The sequence below is a fragment of the Gekko japonicus genome, unplaced genomic scaffold, assembly GCF_001447785.1.
Source record: "Gekko japonicus isolate JY-2015 unplaced genomic scaffold, Gekko_japonicus_V1.1 scaffold303, whole genome shotgun sequence".
In the NCBI taxonomy this organism is placed as follows: domain Eukaryota; kingdom Metazoa; phylum Chordata; class Lepidosauria; order Squamata; family Gekkonidae; genus Gekko; species Gekko japonicus.
The window spans coordinates 534,813-554,309 of record NW_015169180.1 but is presented as its reverse complement, the minus strand read 5'-3'; the positions used below and the strand labels follow the sequence as shown (position 1 = coordinate 554,309).

The following is a 19,497-nucleotide window of genomic DNA, read 5'->3' as shown; positions in this document are numbered from 1 at the left end:
AGGAATGAAGCAGAAGAGGGGAATCCAAATTTGCCAAAGATCCCTTGAGTTTGAGAAATTTCTCATTTTAAAGAGTAAACCATTAATCTAGATGGTCACATTTCCAAAAAAAAATTGGATAGGAGCTCCTTTTTTATTTTTGGAGTATGCCAGCTTCCTTGAACTTCACAGATGGACTTCAAAGTTCTACAGCGACTTTTAACTTTGGCTACATATCAGGCACACAGTGCACTAAGAAGTCAGTTCCTCAAAAAGTTCACTGTTTCTAGGTTTACCTCTGCTGCAATCTCTCCATACATCTATATTTTGTTTAAAGCAGAATTTAGAAAAAAACAAAAAACAAACTTGAGATATAAAAGAACACTGCACAAGGAAAACATCTGTGTAGAACCAACCCCTCTTGGGGCTCAGAAAGGGGAAACAACCATCTCACAAAAAAAGGTACAGCATGCAGAATTTCTCTGAATCAGCACCTGCATTTCCTCAGGCAACAGGAGTGGGTGTGTCACCCCAAGACAGCCAGGTCCAGAGGAAGGAAGCATGTATACAGGAGTTAGTGTTGTGTTGCAGTTAGAATGTTAGACTAGGTTTTAGGAGAACTACATTCTAAACTCCACTCAGCCATGAAGCTTGCTGGGTGTTTTGGGGCTGGTTACATACTGTCAGTCTAACCTAACTCACAGGGTTGTTGTGCGGACAAAATGGAGGAGGGGGAAACCATGTGCATGGGCTTGAACTCCTTGGAGGGAAGGTTGGGACAAAATGCTACAATCAGACAGAGACTGGGCTCCCACTTTTCTGCCAGGAGCAAGGGAACTCCTTCCCCCTTGGCTCCCATTTCTTTCCACCACTCTTGTGGCCAATGGGAGAAAACTAATGTTTAAAAAATGGTGTGATGTCATTTCTGGGGGGAACTCAAAACACAGCATCAATCTGCTGTAAGAACTGTCAGACACTCTTCTTACTATCATTCCGGCAACCCTAGAGAAGTGCAGAGAGCTGTACAAGGAAGGAACCTGTCAAAACACCTCAGTCTTCTCCCATTCGCAAAGATGCAACACAGCAGACAAGCAGTGTGAGTGTCTTGTTGCTGAAAGCTGATTATGTGGATAGAGCACGCCAAGAATTCTCATCAACAGCCAATCAGAGATGGAGGGGGTGGTGAGGCAGAGTGCAGCAGCAAAGTTGGCTGTGGAGTAGAGTGGAGTGTGCAAGATGTTATTTTGCCTAAAATATTTTTGAATGTGTTTTCTGGATCATATGGAGAATGCATAGATTTCAGGAAAGATGTTGGGAAAAGTTAATGCAGACAAATTCCACAGAATTAATGCAGCATTTGGAAAAGAGACTTTTTTAAAAAATGGAATTTTAAAGAACTATTAGATCATGGCTAAAGATCACCACACCTTTATTACATTATGACAACCTAGCACAATTTTTAAAAGAAGATCTCCAGTGGTGGGGGGAAATGGTTACTACAGGAGCTGAGACAAGGAATATAGCGCTGGTATGGGCACAAACTTAAAAATGTGCAGTTTTCCATCCATATGGTACACAAATCATACCAGGTACGAAAGATCACAGCAAAGCAGAGAAAAACCCAAGTGAGCTGAGCTTCACTGGTTAATAATGCATGGGGGCAGTTTTAATATCTAGGAAAGGATAAGATTTTAATTGAGGAATTCTTTTTTGTCTGTTATTAATTTTATGATTACTTAGAATGGCATGGATGTACTTTGCCATCATTAAAGCTGTTTTTATTCTCACAATCAAAGGAGTAAAAGAATAGAATCTGGAACAGCAATAATAAGGGTGACTAATTTACCGAAAAGCCAGTCAGAAACCTATTATTATACATGAAACTAAAAGTCATCTAAGACAAACCACAGCACAACAGGACTCCATGGTATCTTTCAACCTACTTACTAGTTATTCTCACTGTTTTCTGTGATGCCTCCTTTTGCTAAAATTTGTCACTTGCTTGGTAACATCTACAAGATGTTTCATTCAGCATCTACAAGACGGTTCATTCTCGCAATACAACTGACACTTCAGTGTTCATGCCTCATTACTCCTTACACTGATTATCACAAAACTCTTATTTAAACTTTCAACATACTCTCTTAAACTTCTGACATTATTTATACCTTAATTTGTCAGCCAGGTTTGGTTCCTAAACAAACTAAAAAACAACTGCAATTGAATAGAGAGAGATAACATAAGACGTTAAAAGGACAAATGGGTGGTGTGGAATAATTCAGAACTATTGGCATAAAATACGCAAAATAATAATGGATATAATGAATATCTATTTACCCTTCTCACCAGAAGTCTTTTTCTTAAATATGCTTCCTGATAGTTGTAAAAAAATGATCTGTATATAAGAACTTATATATTAACATCTGCAAGAATATTAGTTGCTAAATGTTGGAAATCAGATAGAACACCTTCAAGAGAGGAACTAATACAAAGATTGTTGGAAATTGCAGAAATGGACAGGTTAAATATCATATCACAAGGAAAAGATGAAGAATTGTACTCCAAAAGATGGACTAGAGTGTATGCATGGTTAGATAACAAGTTTGAAAACTAGATTCAAAATACTGTATACTTTTTTTTCTATGCTATTATGTTTAAAAAAACTATAAATAAATATACCAAAAAAAGGACAAATGGGTGTATGATGTGGCCCATGTTCCTCCAAAGGGAAAGTCAGAAGAAGCTGGACTGAAGCCCTGACCTGGATAGCCCAGGCTAGTCCAATCGCATCAGATCTCAGAAGCTAAGCAGGGTCAGCCTTGGTTAGTATTTGGAAGAGTGACCTCCAAGGAATACCAGTGTCATGACACAGAGGCAGGCAATGACAAACCACCTCTGAAATGTCTCTTGACTTAAAAACAAGTCTAGCTCGCCACCTAGTGGTGCATAACGCTAAAAGAGCTAGAACTTAGAATCACAGCATCACAGAGTTGGAAGGGGCCATACAGGCCATCTAGTCCAACCCCCTGTTCAATGCAGGATCAGCCCAGAGCATCCCTGACAAATGTTTGTCCAGCTGCTGCTTAAAGACTGCCAATGAGGGGGAGCTCACCACCTCCCTAGGCAGCTGATTCCACTGTTGAACAACTGTTACTCTAAAAAAAATTTTTTTTCTAATATCCAGCCGGTACCTTCCCACCCTTAATTTGAACCCATTATTGCGAGTCCTATCTTCTGCTGCCAACAGGAGCAACTCCCTGCCCTCCTTCAAATACTTAAAGAGAGTAATCATCTCCCCCCTCAACCTCCTCTTCTCCAGACTAAACATTCCCAAGTCCCTCAGCCTTTCCTCACAGGGCTTGGTCTCCAGGCCCCCAATCATCCTTATTGCTCTCCTCTGTACCCACCCCATACTTTTTTTTTAATGAGACCTCCAGAACTGCACACAATACTCCAGGTGTGGCCTGACTAATGCAGTGTACAGCAGGACTATCACATCTTGCAATTTGGATGTTATGCCTCTGTTGATACAACCCAAGACTGCATTAACCTTGTTTCTCACCACATCACACTGGCTGCTCATATTTAACTTACATTCCACCCATACCCCAAGATCTTGTTCACACACACTGCTACCCAGAAGTGTATCCCCCATCCAGTATGCATGTTCATCATTTTTGTAACCCAGATGTAGAATTCAGCACTTATCCTTGTTAAATTGCATCTTGTTCATATCTGCCCACTTTTCTAGCATGTTCAGATCTTGTTGAATTCTATATTCATCTCCTGATATGTTTGCTGCTCCTCCCAATTTGATGCTATCTGCAAATTTAATGAGTAGCCCCTCCACACCCTCATCAAGATCATTTATGAAAATATTGAAAACTACCAGGTCCAGCCCTGTGGCACCCCACTGGACAACTCCCTCCATTCAGATGAAATGCCATTGACAACTACTCTCTGAGTGCAGTTCGCCAACTAGTTCCCTATCCACCTAACAGTCCTACAGTCTAGCCCACAGTCCTTTAGTTTACCCATCAGAACATCATGGGGAACCCTGTCAAAAGCTTTATTGGAATCCAGGTAAACAACATCAACAGCTTTCCCTCCATCCAGTAAGCTCATCACCCAACTAAGAAGGAAATGAGGTTGGCCTGGAAGGACATGTTGGGGACAAATCCATGCTAACTTTCCCAGATCACCAAGTTGTCCTTTAGATGCTCGCAGATCAATCCCTTTAAAATATGCTCCAGTATCTTCCCTGGGACAGAGGTCAAACTGACTGACCTGTAGTTTCCTGGGTCATCCCTCCTCCCTCTTTTTGAAAATTGGGATAACATCTGCCCTCCTCCAGTGTTGTGACACATCTGCAAGCTCTCTGGAATGTTCTTTAAGCACTCTTGAGTGCATACCATCTAGTCTGGGGGATTTGTACTCATTCAATGCAGCCAGGTGCTTCTCAAATACCTCTGTCCATGTCAATCGGCAGCCCAGATGCTGTGCCTTGCCTACTACCATCTCTAGATGAGCCTGTTCTCGGAGGCAAAATAGGCATTAAGGCTTTCTGCTTTCTCTCTGTCCTCTGTCAAAGATTCTCCATTCTCACCCAGCAGTGAGCATATTGCTTCTTTTATCTTGTGTTTGCTCCTCACATATCTGAAGAACTTCTGGCTGCCAGACAATCTTAGGATCTTAGAATGCGAGTTGGAAGGGAACTTGCAGGTCATCTAGTCCAACCCCCTGCACTCTGCAGGAGTATACTGAAAGATAGCCCTACATACCTACAACATACCCGAAAGATGGTCATCCAGCCTCCGCTTGAAAACGTCCAGCGAAGGAGCATCCACCACCACCTGAGGCAGACTGTTCCACTGCTCAACCACTCTTACAGTTGGGAAGTTTCTCCTGATATTTAGCCAGTAACGACTCCCTTGTAATTTCCACCCATTAGATCTAGTCTTGCAATCTGGAGCAAGAGAGAATAGATCTGCTCCATCTTCTACAAGACAGCCCTTCAAATAATTGAAGACTGCAATCATGTCCCCTCTAAGCCTTCTCTTTCCCAGGCTAAACATATCCAACTCTTTCAGCCTTTCCTGATAAGACTTGGATTCCAACCCTCTCACCATCCTGGTTGCCCTCTTCTGGACACACTCGAGGATCTCCTGGGTATTCTACACACAATGTCATATGATAATTATTATTATTATTAGATGGACTTAAAACTGGCTGATGGTAAAGATGTCAACCCACAGAAGCAACCCTTCCATTCACTTGACACCAAGGCTTCCACTCACATACATCATTTTACTCATCATTATATTTCCTGTCATATACATTGACTCCTTCTTCACTGATTTGTTGAAATATTTTAATTCCACTTTTATTCACACAACGGCTGAGTTCAGAGTGGCAGTTTGAAGCGGGAGGGAGTCATGGCAAAAAAGACCCGTTCACACTGCACCGTTCACACTGCACCGACTGATGCGGGAGCATACCGGGGAGGAGGCGCAAGGGAGCATTCACACTGTTGGCCCGAAGGCGTGGCTGTAAGCGGCTTTTTCTGGTAATCCGGTTATGATCCCTACCGGATCGCAGCTTTTCACGTCCACACTTCCGGGAAGTGGGATGGACGCGGGATAATCGCACTTTCCAGGGTTTGATACCACTTTCACATGGTATTTTTTAAACTCAGGAGGGAAACGTTACAAGACGGGTTGAGTACGGCTGGGGAACGCCTGACAGATGTGCCTGTGTGAACGGCCCCTTTAATCCGTTTGTGAAACGTTTCTGGTTTGTGCCTATATTGGGTCAAACTGCCAGTCTGAACTCAGCCAACATGTTTTCAAAGCATCTAACCATAACATGAATATCAAAAGGAATAATCTAATCAACAGACACAACAATTAAGAAACAACAGCACAAAATACTTTAAATAGACAGCAAATCAACAGAAAACACCAGCAGTAAGTAAATACTAAAAATCTGATTCATTAATCTGAGGACAAATTAGATAGCCTTCAAATGGATATCCTCAAATGCATTGGTGAAACAGTAAAATCATAGTCTGACATCTAAAAATGAACACAGAAGGGGCTTGATTAACCTCTCTGATTTACACATTACAGAAAAGACAGACTGGGTCCAGCATCCCCACCCTGAGTACTGTGTAACAGCCACATGAGTTGCAGGTTCTCCTCAATTCCCCCATGTGTGGTCCCTAATTCAGATTATAACTGAGGCATGCCTGGAAAGGGGGCTTCAGTTTCCCCGTCCACCCACCCACATAAACCATCTTCCTGACTTGAAATATTTGGGGGAAGGGGGAGGCCTCCATTTGTCTGTTAGAAGACCAAACAGCACACTTCTGGGACCATCACAGGTCAGGAAAATGGCACTGGGGTATGGTTGCCAAGTCCTCCCTAGCCACTGGTGGGGAGTAGGGTTGCCAGCTCCAAATTGAGAAACTCCTGGGGATTTGGGGGTGGAGACTGAGGAGGACAGAGACCTCAGTGAGGTACAATGTGATAGAGTCCACCCTCCAAAGCATCCATTTTCTCCAAGGTGACTGATCTCTGTTGCCTGGAAATGAGTTGTAATTCTGGGGGATCCCCAGGACCCACCAAGAGGCTGGCATCCCTACACCTGGGGGGAGGTTCCACACATGCCACAGTCATGATCCTAATCAGGTGCACATAGAAATTGAGAAGTACCCACAAGGTACATGTGACAAGGTACACAAGATAGAGTCTGGGGACCCTGTACCAAACTTGTGTTCTCCATAAAATATGAATGAACCATTTCAGAAAGAATCCATGATGCACAATCCATTCTCCTTCTGTTTTTAAAGATAAATAACAACTGTACAAGGTCTCAGATTGGTCTGAAGTTGGAGAGGGGATTTAATTTTTCCACTCTGCATGATTTCATCAATTAAAACTAACCCCCCTTCCCAGGCAAGGGAGAGGGGGGGACTTGACTTTTTTAAAAAGCCGGGTTTCACTTTCTGCAAGGATATGGAAAGACCTGTATGCCAGGAAGGAAGGAAGGAAGGAAGGAAGGAAGGAAGGAAGGAAGGAAGGAAGGAAGGAAGGAAGGAAAGGAAGGAAGGAAGGAAGGAAGAGGGATGTTCCCATCACCAGTTACCTGACAGACTTCTGCTACTGCATTGTGCTGCTTTTGTGTTAACTTTTATTTGGAGTTTTGAATGTTTTAAACTGTAAACTGCCTTGAATGGCAGAAGGGTAGCTACAGCATGCAAACAAAACAATATTCTACTCAAATGGCTTCATATTAGTGATTTTCAAGGCCTTTGTTCTCTTTTTCCCAGTTCTCTAGCTGCTTGCTCACCTCACTTTCTTCCTCCACTCCAAACTTCATTCAGTCTTTATATCTGCTCATCTTTTGGGGCTTTCACAACTACCAAAAACCTCTGGGCTTCAATTAAGAACTGTGGGAGAGAGGCCAGGGTGCCAATTCTTTCCTCATGGAGTTATCCAAAGGGGGGAAATGCAAGATCTCCAAGGCACTAGCAGCTCTTCATTGTTCAGTTCTTCTAGACTGTATACCTGGGATCACAACCCCCTCCTATTTCATGTGCAATACCAAGCTAATGCAGGTAAAAATTAGGGGGAAAGTCTATATGGTAATAACAAAAATGGGAATAGTACATACATAAAGTATCCAGTGAGCCATACTATTCTTAACTGAGCATGTACCAGGCAATCCAGGGAGGAAAATTCTGATACTAAAAATGAGTTTATAAATTACACCTAAGGTAATCAGGTGGGTCCAAGGGTTCTTAACAAAGCATGTGCAAGAAGTAATGCTAAAATATAGTGCAAAGCGAAGAAGAAAGATTGAGTTAGACCAAGCGGGGGCATTTTTACCATAAGGAACACCTTGTTAAAGGCTAATCCAATGGGAACTGCTGCTTTGCTACTGAACAAATGAAATGGGGCAGCTATCCACGGAACTCTGAGGGAGCATCAGTGGTTTCTTGCCAGAATTAATTCCTTAACAGGCAGATAAAAGGTTCCCTTGCTCGAAAGCCAGTCGAGTCCAACTCTAGGGTTGCGGTGCTCATCTCCGTTTCAAAGCCGAAGAGCCAGCGCTGTCCGAAGATGTTTCCGTGGTCATGTGGCCGGCATGACTAAACACCAAGGCGCACGGAATGCTGTTAGCTTCAAAGTGGTACCTATTTATCTACTTGCAATTTCTTGCTTTCGAACTGCTAGGTTGGCAGGAACAGGCAGATAGACACAACTATTTCCTGACTGCTAGCTTGTCTGCCTAGCTATTCATTTACCGGGAGTGGGTGTGTGTGTATTGTTTGGGAAAAGATGTTTGCTACTAAAGCTTCTCAGTGCCATTTTGCTACTGGAGAAAATGAATGGAGTAAAGAGGCAACTATTATTTTGTCAAGATGCTGGGTGGCCCTGTGTAAATTATACCATAAACCACAGAAATTCACAGTATCCAGCCAATCTGGCATAAACTCATTCTCAATGATCTCTCTCCCTCCCTCCCCCCCCCTCTCGCTCTACCCCTCCCTCCATCCAATCCCAGCTGGTGACCGTGTAGGATTTTCAAGGAAAGAGATGTTCAGAGGTGATTTGCCATTGCCTGAATTCTCTATCAGTTAAATATATGGAACATTGAGCAATTATGGACGTTTCTGTCCTAGCCCAACATACCACCAGAGTTTCTGTGGAGGGGGGTATCAACTTGTAGCCCACAGGAAATTTAAAATGTAAAAATATTGGAAATTGTGGTATGAAATGATATAAAAGTAGACAGGCAAGGAGGAAGTAGTATTTATGCAAAACACATTTGTATTTTGTTGTCTCCAAGGGGTCAGGATGATATTAAGATATTCTCATTTTACCATTTTAAAAATTATGTGAATTCTCTAACATCTTCCAGTAGATCTTATGGCTCAGCAATGATTTGAAGCCAGATCTCTCTGGAATAGGGCTAGCAACCTCCAGGTGATAGCTGGAGATCTCCCACTATTACAACGGATCTCCAGGTGACAGAGTTGAGTTCCCCTGGAGAAAATGGCTGCTTTGGAAGGTGGACTCTATGGCATTATACCCCATTTCCCAACCCAGAGCTGGCAACCCTATTCTGGCACAATTTCTTTTCATTCTTTACCTGCACTGGCTCCTAATTCAGTAAACAATTCTGTGAAAATGGCCTGTTTATGTTAAGAATAGGATTGCCAGACCCCAGGTCCTGGCGCATTTTTTTCCGGTTTTCAGGGCTTCTGCTGGCTGCCGGGCCAGCTGATTGGTGGGGGAAACCCCACCCCCAAACAGCGATGTCCCCGCGTGACATCCCCAATGTGATTCTGAATGGGTCTCAAGACCTGGTGAGAGATGTGGAGGTTGTGGTACCAATTTATAACAGTGACCATAATGCTATTAATTTGATCTAACCTGTATACATAACCTATCACTAAATTCAGCCACTGTACCAGAAGACTGGAGAGCAGTGTTCCCTATAAGCTGAATTAGTGTGAGCTAGCTCACAGTTTTCTAGCCTCTGGCTCACACATTTCTGTCTTAGCTCGGGAAGGATGACTCCAGAGCAAACTAATTTGTGCAGCAGCCAAATTGCTCGCTTACAACTTGAATGCCAGTAGTTCACAAATTAGAATTTTTGCTCACAAGACTCCACAGCTTAGAGGGAGCATTGCTGGAGAGTAGCAAATATTACACTAATTTTTAAAAAGGGATACAGAGGGGAACCAGGAAATTACAGACCAGTCAGCCTAACATTTGTCCCAGAAAGATTAGTAGAAACTAGGGATCCCAAGTCCCCCCAGGGTGCGGGGAAACCCCCGTCCCAGAAGCCCGTTCCCAGGCACTGCCGAATCGGGCCCCGGAGGGAACTCCACCCCGACGTGCGCGTCACCCAGAAGTGACGTGGGCACGCCGGGCACACTGGGGGCGGGGCCACGGCCATATGGTTTTCCCTTGTATGGCCGTGGCCCCGCCCCCAGCGTGCCTGGCATCCTCCCGTCACTTCCGGGTGATGTGCGTGCGCCGCGCGCATAGGATGCCAGCCGGGAGCCCCTCGCTCCCAGCTAAGATACACTTGGCAACCCTAGTAGAAACTGTAATCAAAGATAGAATTGTTAGGCACATAGAGGGACAAAGCCTGCTCAGGTGAGTGGGCGACAATGTGGTAAATGAAGTTTGGTGCTGGTAAGTGTAAAGTGATGCACACTGGGACAAAAAAACATTCCCAACTTCAAGTATAGACTAATGGAGACTGAACTTCCTGACACTGAGAGGGAAAAAGATCTTGAGGTTGTAGTGGATAGCTCAATGAAAGTATCAATCCAGTGTGTTGCAGTGGTGAAAAAGGCAAACTCTATGTTAGGGATTATTAGGAAAGCGATTGAGAATAAAGTGGCTGATACCTCAAAAAAGATATTATAGCATTGGAAAAGGTGCAGAAAAGGGCAACTCAACTGATTAAGGGAAGAAAGATTAAAGAGGTTAGGGATTTTTAGCTTGGAGAAATGGTGACTGAGGCATGACCTGACAGAGGTTTACAAAATTATACACGGGATAGAGAAGGTAGAAAAAGAAGTACTTTTCTCCATTTCTCACGATACAAGAGCTCATGGGCACTTAATTAAATTAATGAGTAGCAGGCTTAGAACAGATAAAAGGAAGTACTTCTTCACCCAAAGAGTAATTAACACATTAACACGTGAATTCACTCCTGCAGGAAGTGGTGGCAGCTACAAGCATAAACACCTTCAAGAGGGGATTGGATAAACATATGGAGCAGAGGTCCATCAGTGGCTATTAGCCACAAGGTATAGATAGAACACAATGTCTGGGGCAGTGATGCTCTGTATTCTTGGTGCTTGGGGGGCAAGAGTGGGAGGGCTTCTGGCCCCACTAGTGGACCTCCTGATGGCACCTTGGTTTTGGCCACTGTGTCACACAGAACGTAGGACTGGATAGGCCATTGGCCTGATCCAACATGATTTCTCTTATATTCTTATGACAACACAAACTAGCAGAATGGCTAGCAAAAAAATAAAAATAAAAAATCCTTACACTAGCCACAACAATGTCCATCCTATCTCTTTTGTCTATGCACCACTGTATACTCAGTGTGCTCAAGAGACAATATTCATACTCATAAAGGTCTGATTAAACACCTTTCATAATTAAAAAGGAGCAAACAGTTATGGAATATTAACAGTTAACTTGGGGGCGGGGGAGAGAAGCTATGAGGGGAAGTAACCGTAAAGCTGAAGAGAGCATGGGTCATTTTCCTCCCTTTTGTAAAACCTGGACTAAAATTACCATGAAAAGTACTTCAACCACTTTATTGTTTTTCCATTCTTGCACATCATAAAGCTGCATATCTGCTGTCAGTGGCAGAAAACCTGGAACAATCCAGTGTAGCTTCACATGCAGTCAGTCTGAAGGCCAGACTGAAAAGATGCTAAATTTGTGGTTAAGTATAGTATAAACTAGTGGAGGCTCTAAAGATCCATGCTCCAGGTCTTCCTTAATCATCATAGATTTTATAGAGTTCCTTCCATCTGGAAACAGCATTTTAGAAATGAAAAATAAACTATATTTTTACTGCTGTGGGTTTCGAACTGTGTTCAAGAAAACCCTTGAATTCCTTGGAAGACTGTCAAGGGTTCTTCAGTGAGAAAGTAAGCAACAGCAGACCAGAATTTCTGCAAGACAGTTTGCCCACCATTACCAGTCTATCCTATGTAGTACGCAGCTATGGAAGAGACAATGGTACACTTTAGGGAAGATGCTCAGTTCATCTAATTCAACAGAGAGTTCCAAGATGCTTGACTGACCTGTATGAATTAATCATGTACCTTCAAACATCCTCCAAAATCCACAGAAACACATAAGTTAGAAAGGTTCCTTGGATGTAGAACATTTGAAAAAAGGATTTTAATAATCCATTAGCATTTGTTTCTAATGTTTGTTTCTATCACATCCTTCAGTTTCTATCACATCCTGTTTGTTTCTATCACATCCTTCAGGATAAAATTAGAGTCCAGGAGAACCTTAAACAAAATTTTACAGGACGTAAGTGTCATGAGCCAAAGCTCACTTTGTCTTTAAGGTGCTACTGAATTTAATTTTTGTTGCACTACTATAGGCTAACATGGCCTCCCACTGAAACGTCATTCTTTCAGACTTTCTAAGGGAACAGAATGAACGTAAGTAAAGTGGCAAGCAGAATCAGGATAAGCAAATTCAGCTCCTCTTATACGTATACATACTTTATATTTAATTTTGAACAATGGCACCAGACTACAGATCAAAATAATCATAGAATCACAATTGGAGGGGTCATACAGGCCATCTAGTCCAACCCTCTGTTCAGTGCAGAATCAGCCTAAAACATCCCTGACAATTGTTCATCCAGCCAGTGCTTGAAGACTACCAGTCAGGGGGAGCTCACCATTTCCCTATGCAGTCAATTCCACTGTTGAAGTACTCTTACTGTTAGGAAAAAAAATTCCTAATATCCAGCTGGTACCTCTCCACCCATAATTGGAATTCATCATTGTCTTATCTTCTGCTGCCAACAGGAATGGCTCCCTGTTCTCTAAGTGACAGCTTTTCAAATACTTAAAGACAGCAATCATCCCCCCACAACCTCTTCTTCTCCAAAATGAACACTTCCAACTCCTTCAGCCTTGTAGGGCTTAGTTTCCAGGCCCCGATCATCCTCGTCACTTTCTTCTATACCAACTCCATTCTGTCCGCATACTTTTCAAAGTGAGACCTCCAGAACTGCACACACTACTGCAGGTGCGGCCTGACCAATGGAGTGTACAGCAGGACTCTTAACATCTTGTGATTTGGATGTTATGACTCTGCTGATACATACCAAGACCACATTAGCCCTTTTTGCCACTGCACCACAATGACAGCTCATATTTAGCTTACAGTCCACTTATACCCCAAGATCTTGTTCACACACACTGCATCTCCCATTCAGTATCCATGCCTTTAATTTTTTGGCATCCAGATGTAGAACTCTGCATTTATCCTTGTTGAACTGCATCTTGTTCACATCTGCCCACTTTTCCATTGTGTTCAAATCTCATTGAATTCTATCTCTGTCTTCTGGGGGTGTTCACTATTCCTCCTGATTTGGTGTCATCTGCAAATTTAATGTATAGTCCCTCCATCCCATCCTCCAGATCATTTATAAAAATATTGAAAAGTGCCAGGCCCAGAACCAAGCCCTGGGGCACCCCACTGAACACTTTCCTCCAATCCAATGAAATGCCATTGACAACTACACTTTGGGTGTGGTTTTCCAACCAGTTTCCTATCCCTCTAACTATCCTAGAGTCTAGTCTGCACTCCTCCAGTTTACCCATCAGAACATCATGGGGAATCCTGTTGAAAGCTTTACTGTAATCCAGGTAAACAACCTAGATGGTGTTCCCACAATCCAATAAGCTCATCATTTGATCAAAGAAAGAAACAATGGTCTCCATAGCGTAAAAATGAGAAGAAAAAAAATTAGCTTTACCAAATATTTACCAAATCTGAATACCATACTGGTATTGGGATTCCGGAATATTTGAAAATACCTATATTTATTTACCAAAATATACCTGAGGGGTCATTTCGTAGAAAAAGAGCTAGGGGAACTCATTAGCATAACTCATTAGCATATGCCACACACCCCTGACATCAGGGGCCCAGCGGTGGACCTGCAAGGTCGGTGGGAGTGCGAGGAAGCCCCGCCAAGGCCCTCCCTGACCCCAGGCAGGCAGGGGTGGGGAGAGGCGGGGAGGAAGCAACTTAGCCTCCCTCTTCTCCTGCCTCCTCCTGGCTGAATGAGGGCTGGAAGCGGGGCAGCCGGAAGCAGGGGGCGGGGCTTCGTCATGTGCCTCCCCCCCGCACCTCACCCGGGGGAACTGCGTTCCCCCCGAAATGACCTCTGCCTGAATCTGAAAAATACAGGGTGTTTTTGCACACACCTAAGATACTCTTCTTTAGAGGCATGTCCTTCTATTTCTTGAATCCCCACAAAGGGTCCATGTATGGATACAGGGGATTTTTCTATGCACATTTGCAAGAAATTTCCCAATTTAAAAAACAACAACAATACAGACATTTTTTAAAAAACCAAATATGGAAGATGTCCACCAAGTTCGTGCAAAATCTCACAAGATCACACTCAGCACTGTGGGGCTGCCTAGAAAACAAGGTACGGGAGCATGGGCCTAGGCAATCTCAGCATGACTGCAGATATGGAGGGGTGGCAGCAGCAGTGGGGACAGAGAAAATTGAGAAAGGGAAGACAAAGCAAATGGGGCAATGCGAGGGGGTGGAATTTTCCTCCCCCATAAGTCTCATGGATCACCAGCTTGCATATGTTTAAGAGTAAGAGTTTAGGGCTTTCTCTGATTGATCAATAAGCCTAAAAAACAAGGATTCCCAGTGAAAAACAGTTGTGAAAGAGCCTTACATGAATAAGTTTCTGGCACAAAGACCATTGTGTATGTGGGTCAGGACCCATGTGTGTGTGCAGGGCTGGATTTATGTATAGGCTAAGTAGGCTGAAGCCTAGGGCCTCTAAATCTAGGGGGCCTCCACAGCCCTGACTCCCCCCTCCCAAAATTGCAAACCCAAGACTTCATGAGAGGGGAGGGCAACTCGGGCCCAGCAACTATGAGACTCAGGGCCAGCCAGTGGGGCCCAATTTGAAACTCTGGGGCCCAACTGGAAAAATGTTGTGGGGGCCCAATTCACAGCCAAAGTCTACAGAATCTTAGAGATATAAATAAAATCCATCTAGATTGCCCTGGTGCAGGGGCCCCCTTAGGAGTGGCCCACAGGGCCCAATTTGGCCAAATTGCTCCAATTGCCTTAAGGCCAGCCCTGATGAGACTGTGCAGGGGTTGGACTGACAAGCCCTGCCCCTTCTAGGTTCCTGGTGCCACTATTCAAAGTACAGACTCCAGGACTCCAGAACCAGCAGCCCAGAGTCAACAACCAGTTCAAGGGTCAGGTCAGTAATGGCACGTGCTGCACTTTAATCAGTGGGAGAGTGCGAGTGGGGGGCCGGCTGGGGCAGATAGACCAGGCAAGCAAGCTCTCCCAAGTCCCTTCCATTCCTACCCTCCTCCTTGGCTTGAACAGAGCAAGCACATGAGCCCTCCCAGGCAGGGAAGTCTATCTTTCAGACTTCACAGAGCCCTGTCAGTGCCTGCAGCATGCACATGCAACCCCTTTCTCAGAACTTCTTGGATATGAAAAGAAATATTGATGGTATCAATTGTCATGCCAATAAATCCAAACAATACTGCTTCATACATTAATAGTAGATTAATTGTTCTAAAGCCATTGCAGAATCTAATCAAAGTTTTACATATTTATTTTATATAACATTTTTGGCAGTTGACTCTTTTAAATGTCTAGTATTGATTGTTGGATGGGAGCCTGGTGTTTGCTGCTGCTGGAATTATTAGATGAGAAATTATAGTTAATTATTAACCTATGTTTTTGCATCATTTTCAAGCCTCCTAATTGCATATGTTTTGGGGGTCTCAATACCTAATCCAAAATCACTACCATCAACTCAGCCAGGGACTCTTCTGGCCAGCTAGGTGGATGGCAAGCCAGCAGGATCACTAATCTGTCCCTCATGCCCAACATAAGGAACATACAATCAAAACTGATCTCTCTCTGCCTGTCAAGATAATGCTGAATCCTGACTCTCTTTTTCAGAGTTAAGTATTTCAAGCAGCTTTGTGTCACCTGCAAATCTGATAAGCATCTGAGTCATTTATAAAAACAGTTGAACAGCACAGAAACCCTGCAGCACTCTACTCAAGGCCTCCCTGCAGGATGATGTGAAGCTATTAATGAACATTTGTTAGGCAGTATTAGCCAGCTATGAATCCACATAACAGTAGTACTGTCCAGCCTACATTTAACCATCTTCTCCACCTTATAGGACACTCTGCAAAACACTTAGCTGAAATCAAGGTTCCCTACACCCATGGCACTCTCGTAATCTACCAAACTAACCATTTCATCAAAAAGATATTTGGGCCAAATTCATACTTACTTAGTTAGATATTGCACAATGGTTGTGTTATAGCAATAATTCACATCATGGATTGTCTCATTCAGAAAGGAAAATCCAGTTGTGAATGACTGCTGTAGTCCAATGATAGTGTAATATTCAATGTGGTGTAGGTGCAACAAAAGTTAGTCTGGGATGATTTATTCTTGAAAAATCAAGGCTGTCTCCTAGTAATCAATGCATTCATTTCTAGATGAATCTCTAGACTGACTGCTTAATAATCTCCACTAGAATTATACCAGATTGAAATAAAGTGTTAATGCAATGTTAAGTGTGTGGAGCAAAATAGGTTGCTATTTTATAGATTGCAATTTAATTATTTAATAGGTATATTTTTATCTTTATTTATAGATTGTTCCATTGATGTTGTGAGCCTCCCCAAGCCCTGTGACCCAGGGGAGGGGAGGGGTATAAGTCTAAAAATAAATAAATAAAAATGATTTTAAAAATCAATAGTTTTTAAAAGTATATATTTGGTGTTTCAAAAGGCATTTTCCTTAAGACTAAGTATCATCATCATCAAATCAACAGAATCACAAGAGACCAACATTGAACAATTTAATCTAAAATTAGGGTTGAATTATTCATATATGATAAAGAAATCCACACAGAAATTAATAGTGCAGTGGGAGGACAGGGAGTATGTGGGGACCAGTGTTGGGGTAAACAGGAGGATGTGGAAGGAAGAAATGGAGGAGGAGGTAGCAGGAGGAAGGGGGTTAAGCAAAATATGTCTGAGGGTGTCAGAAGCTGGAGGAGAAAGCAAGAACCACTGAGGGAATTTTTCCAGTAGTTTCTCATAGGTCCCCACTTGTGAGCATCTACAGATATGGGAAACAACATGTCTAGGGAAAAAATACACCAAAAGCTACAGCCATGTTACAGAGATATGCAAAGCTATTCTTCTTAGCGAGTAATAAGCTTCATTTTATAAAAACATGCTTGCATTTTCTTCAGCCAATATGAGCATTTCTGCCTGCAAGGCAGACACAAAACACCTTTCTGAAGACAGTGAAAAAGCCAGCCAGACTATTTTGCTAATAAATTAGCTAGGTTTAAGTGTATTCATATGATCACAGCTGATTAAACACTTCAAAAAGCATTCAATTTCTAAATGGCTGCTTGGTTCATTCCTTGCTCAAGAGCCTGGTGTTTTGTTTTTCTTGATGTTCAAACTGTCAGAGTTTTTCTAATAGTTTTTTGAGATCAGGAAAAGAACAGCTATAGAGAATCAGGAACCTTAACCAGCTCTGTTATGCACCCACAGTGAGGATAGGAGTTGATAATACTCCTAAGCATGTCACAGTCCAGTCGTGATAGTGCTCAAACAAACCCAGGCACCCACAGAACCTCATTAGAGAAGAAATCGCTGTCTTCAGCCATGGCATAGCTCCTGCAGCCACCCAGCTCTAACTTGCTGGTCCTGGCTTGTAGCCAGATGTCCTAGATATGACAAAAGAGTTTTCACAGACTTAGCACTGATTTTTGTCCAGATCTAGTCTTTGTATTGCAGGGGTCCAGTTTTATCAGATCCAAAGTACTAGTCCCTTGAAGTGGGCAATAATGAGTCCACTACTATTTTAAAAAAACCTGCTCTGGATTCAGAAGAGCTGAATAACCACCATCCAGTATCAAATGTACCATTGTTGAGTGAGGCAACTGAATGAGCAGTGGCTGCACAACTGCAGAGATTCCTCAAAGAAGTGGCTTGTTTGGATCTATTCCAATGTGGTTTCAGGTACAGTTATGGGACAATCAAGGTATCCTTCTGGGCTGCTTTTGGGGGTTGAGACTGGGAAGTAGGGGTGTACACTTGAAGAAAAAAAATGGTACATTTCAGTTTTAGGGCGGGCATGAATACTGGTATTCTGTGTTATTCCAGTCCCAAATACCAGTTTGGTATTTAGGTTTTTCCCCCTAGCATTCCAAAATTATGCAGGTCCATTATTCCCTATGTGGAATATTTTGGGGGGACTAGAGTGGCCATTTTTTTTGAGCAAATGGCACCAGCAACCACTGGCACAAGCAACCACTGGCCAAAAGCCTCCAAATGTAAGCAGAACCAACAACATCAACAGAATCAATTCAAACCAGAGAGTCCCAGAAGAATAACAGCCCAATGTGGCCAGTGTGGCAAGCCCAAAACATCCGATTCACACCACAGAATCCAAGTCAACCCAAATGAAGTAAGGGAAGCTTCACTTTCAGCCCAACAGAACCAATTTCAAACCACAGGAGTCTGAGAGAACTCAAGGCCAGTGTGGCAGCACACACCCTGCAAAACTCTGGTCAAACCACAGAATCTCAGAAGAACCAACCTGGCAAGCTCTCCCCAACATGCAATCTCATTTGCTTGTGAGAACCATTTCTTTCCCCTCCCTCATATTGCCAGGGAAACCTGTAAAAATGGGTGGGGTCTGGAGCTTTAAAACGCTCATCTTGGATATTCCCAAATATCTCCAGGAATATTCAGGATCAGGATACCAGTATTGCCAAAAGTCTGAAATATCAATCTGGATCCCGAATATATCTGGAAAATACCAATAAAGTATTTTACAAGTATATATTCAGACTGAAGATATTTAAGTGTACAACCCTATCGGGAGGAACTATACTGCAGTGGTTTTGGTCATACCATGAAGATAGGTTTCTGAGTGTGCTAGGGACTACTGCTCCACGCTGGAGGTCATCCAGAGATCTGGGCTGATTTGCCACCAACAGGCAGATGATAGTCAGCTCTATTTAGCACTTCTAGCAGATCCCAGGGAGGCCATGGAAAACAGTAAACGGGCCAGGAGGCAGCTTTCAGATGGATGAGGTCCATCAAAATGCTGCTAGATATAGCCACAAATAACACCCACCAAGAGAAGACCATCCATAATTCACAATTATATATGCTCAAAACTGTATACTGCATTCATTGAAATACAAAGAAGGGTTACTGTTCATAACCCAATAGAATGTATAGGCACTTATCCAACAGATTGCTCATAACAATTAAGCATATTTTACAAAAAGAATGTGTTCAAAACCAACAGTAGGCTCCTCTGGACATAGATAGTGTCCATAGACCTCCAAACAGAAAGTAACTGTAGCAGAAGATGCCCACTGTTGAAAGAATAACAGCCGTACATCTCTCCCAGGTATAAATCAAGATGTTACAGTGATCTTCAACAGTGGCTGGTAAAACGGAACCCAGTCTCCGAAATAACATAGGCACAGCTCAACAGCTTCAGTCTACTCTTGTTCCCTCTATAAAGGTTCCCAACTTGTTTCTGGCCCCAATTCAAGGTGCTGGTGCTGATCTTTAAAGCTCTATATAGCTTGGGGCTAGCATAACTTCAGGACTGCCTTCTCCCAAATGAACCTACCCATACACTTTGCTCATCTTCAGAT

At 43.0% G+C, this 19,497-nt stretch overlaps 1 protein-coding gene across 1 annotated transcript in view; it reads right to left on the bottom strand.

Moving 5' to 3' along the window:
• COL11A1 (collagen, type XI, alpha 1) overlaps positions 1–19,497 on the bottom strand; it is a 362,318-nt gene that overhangs the window by 326,790 nt on the left and 16,031 nt on the right. The gene's annotated exons all lie outside the window — the stretch shown is intronic.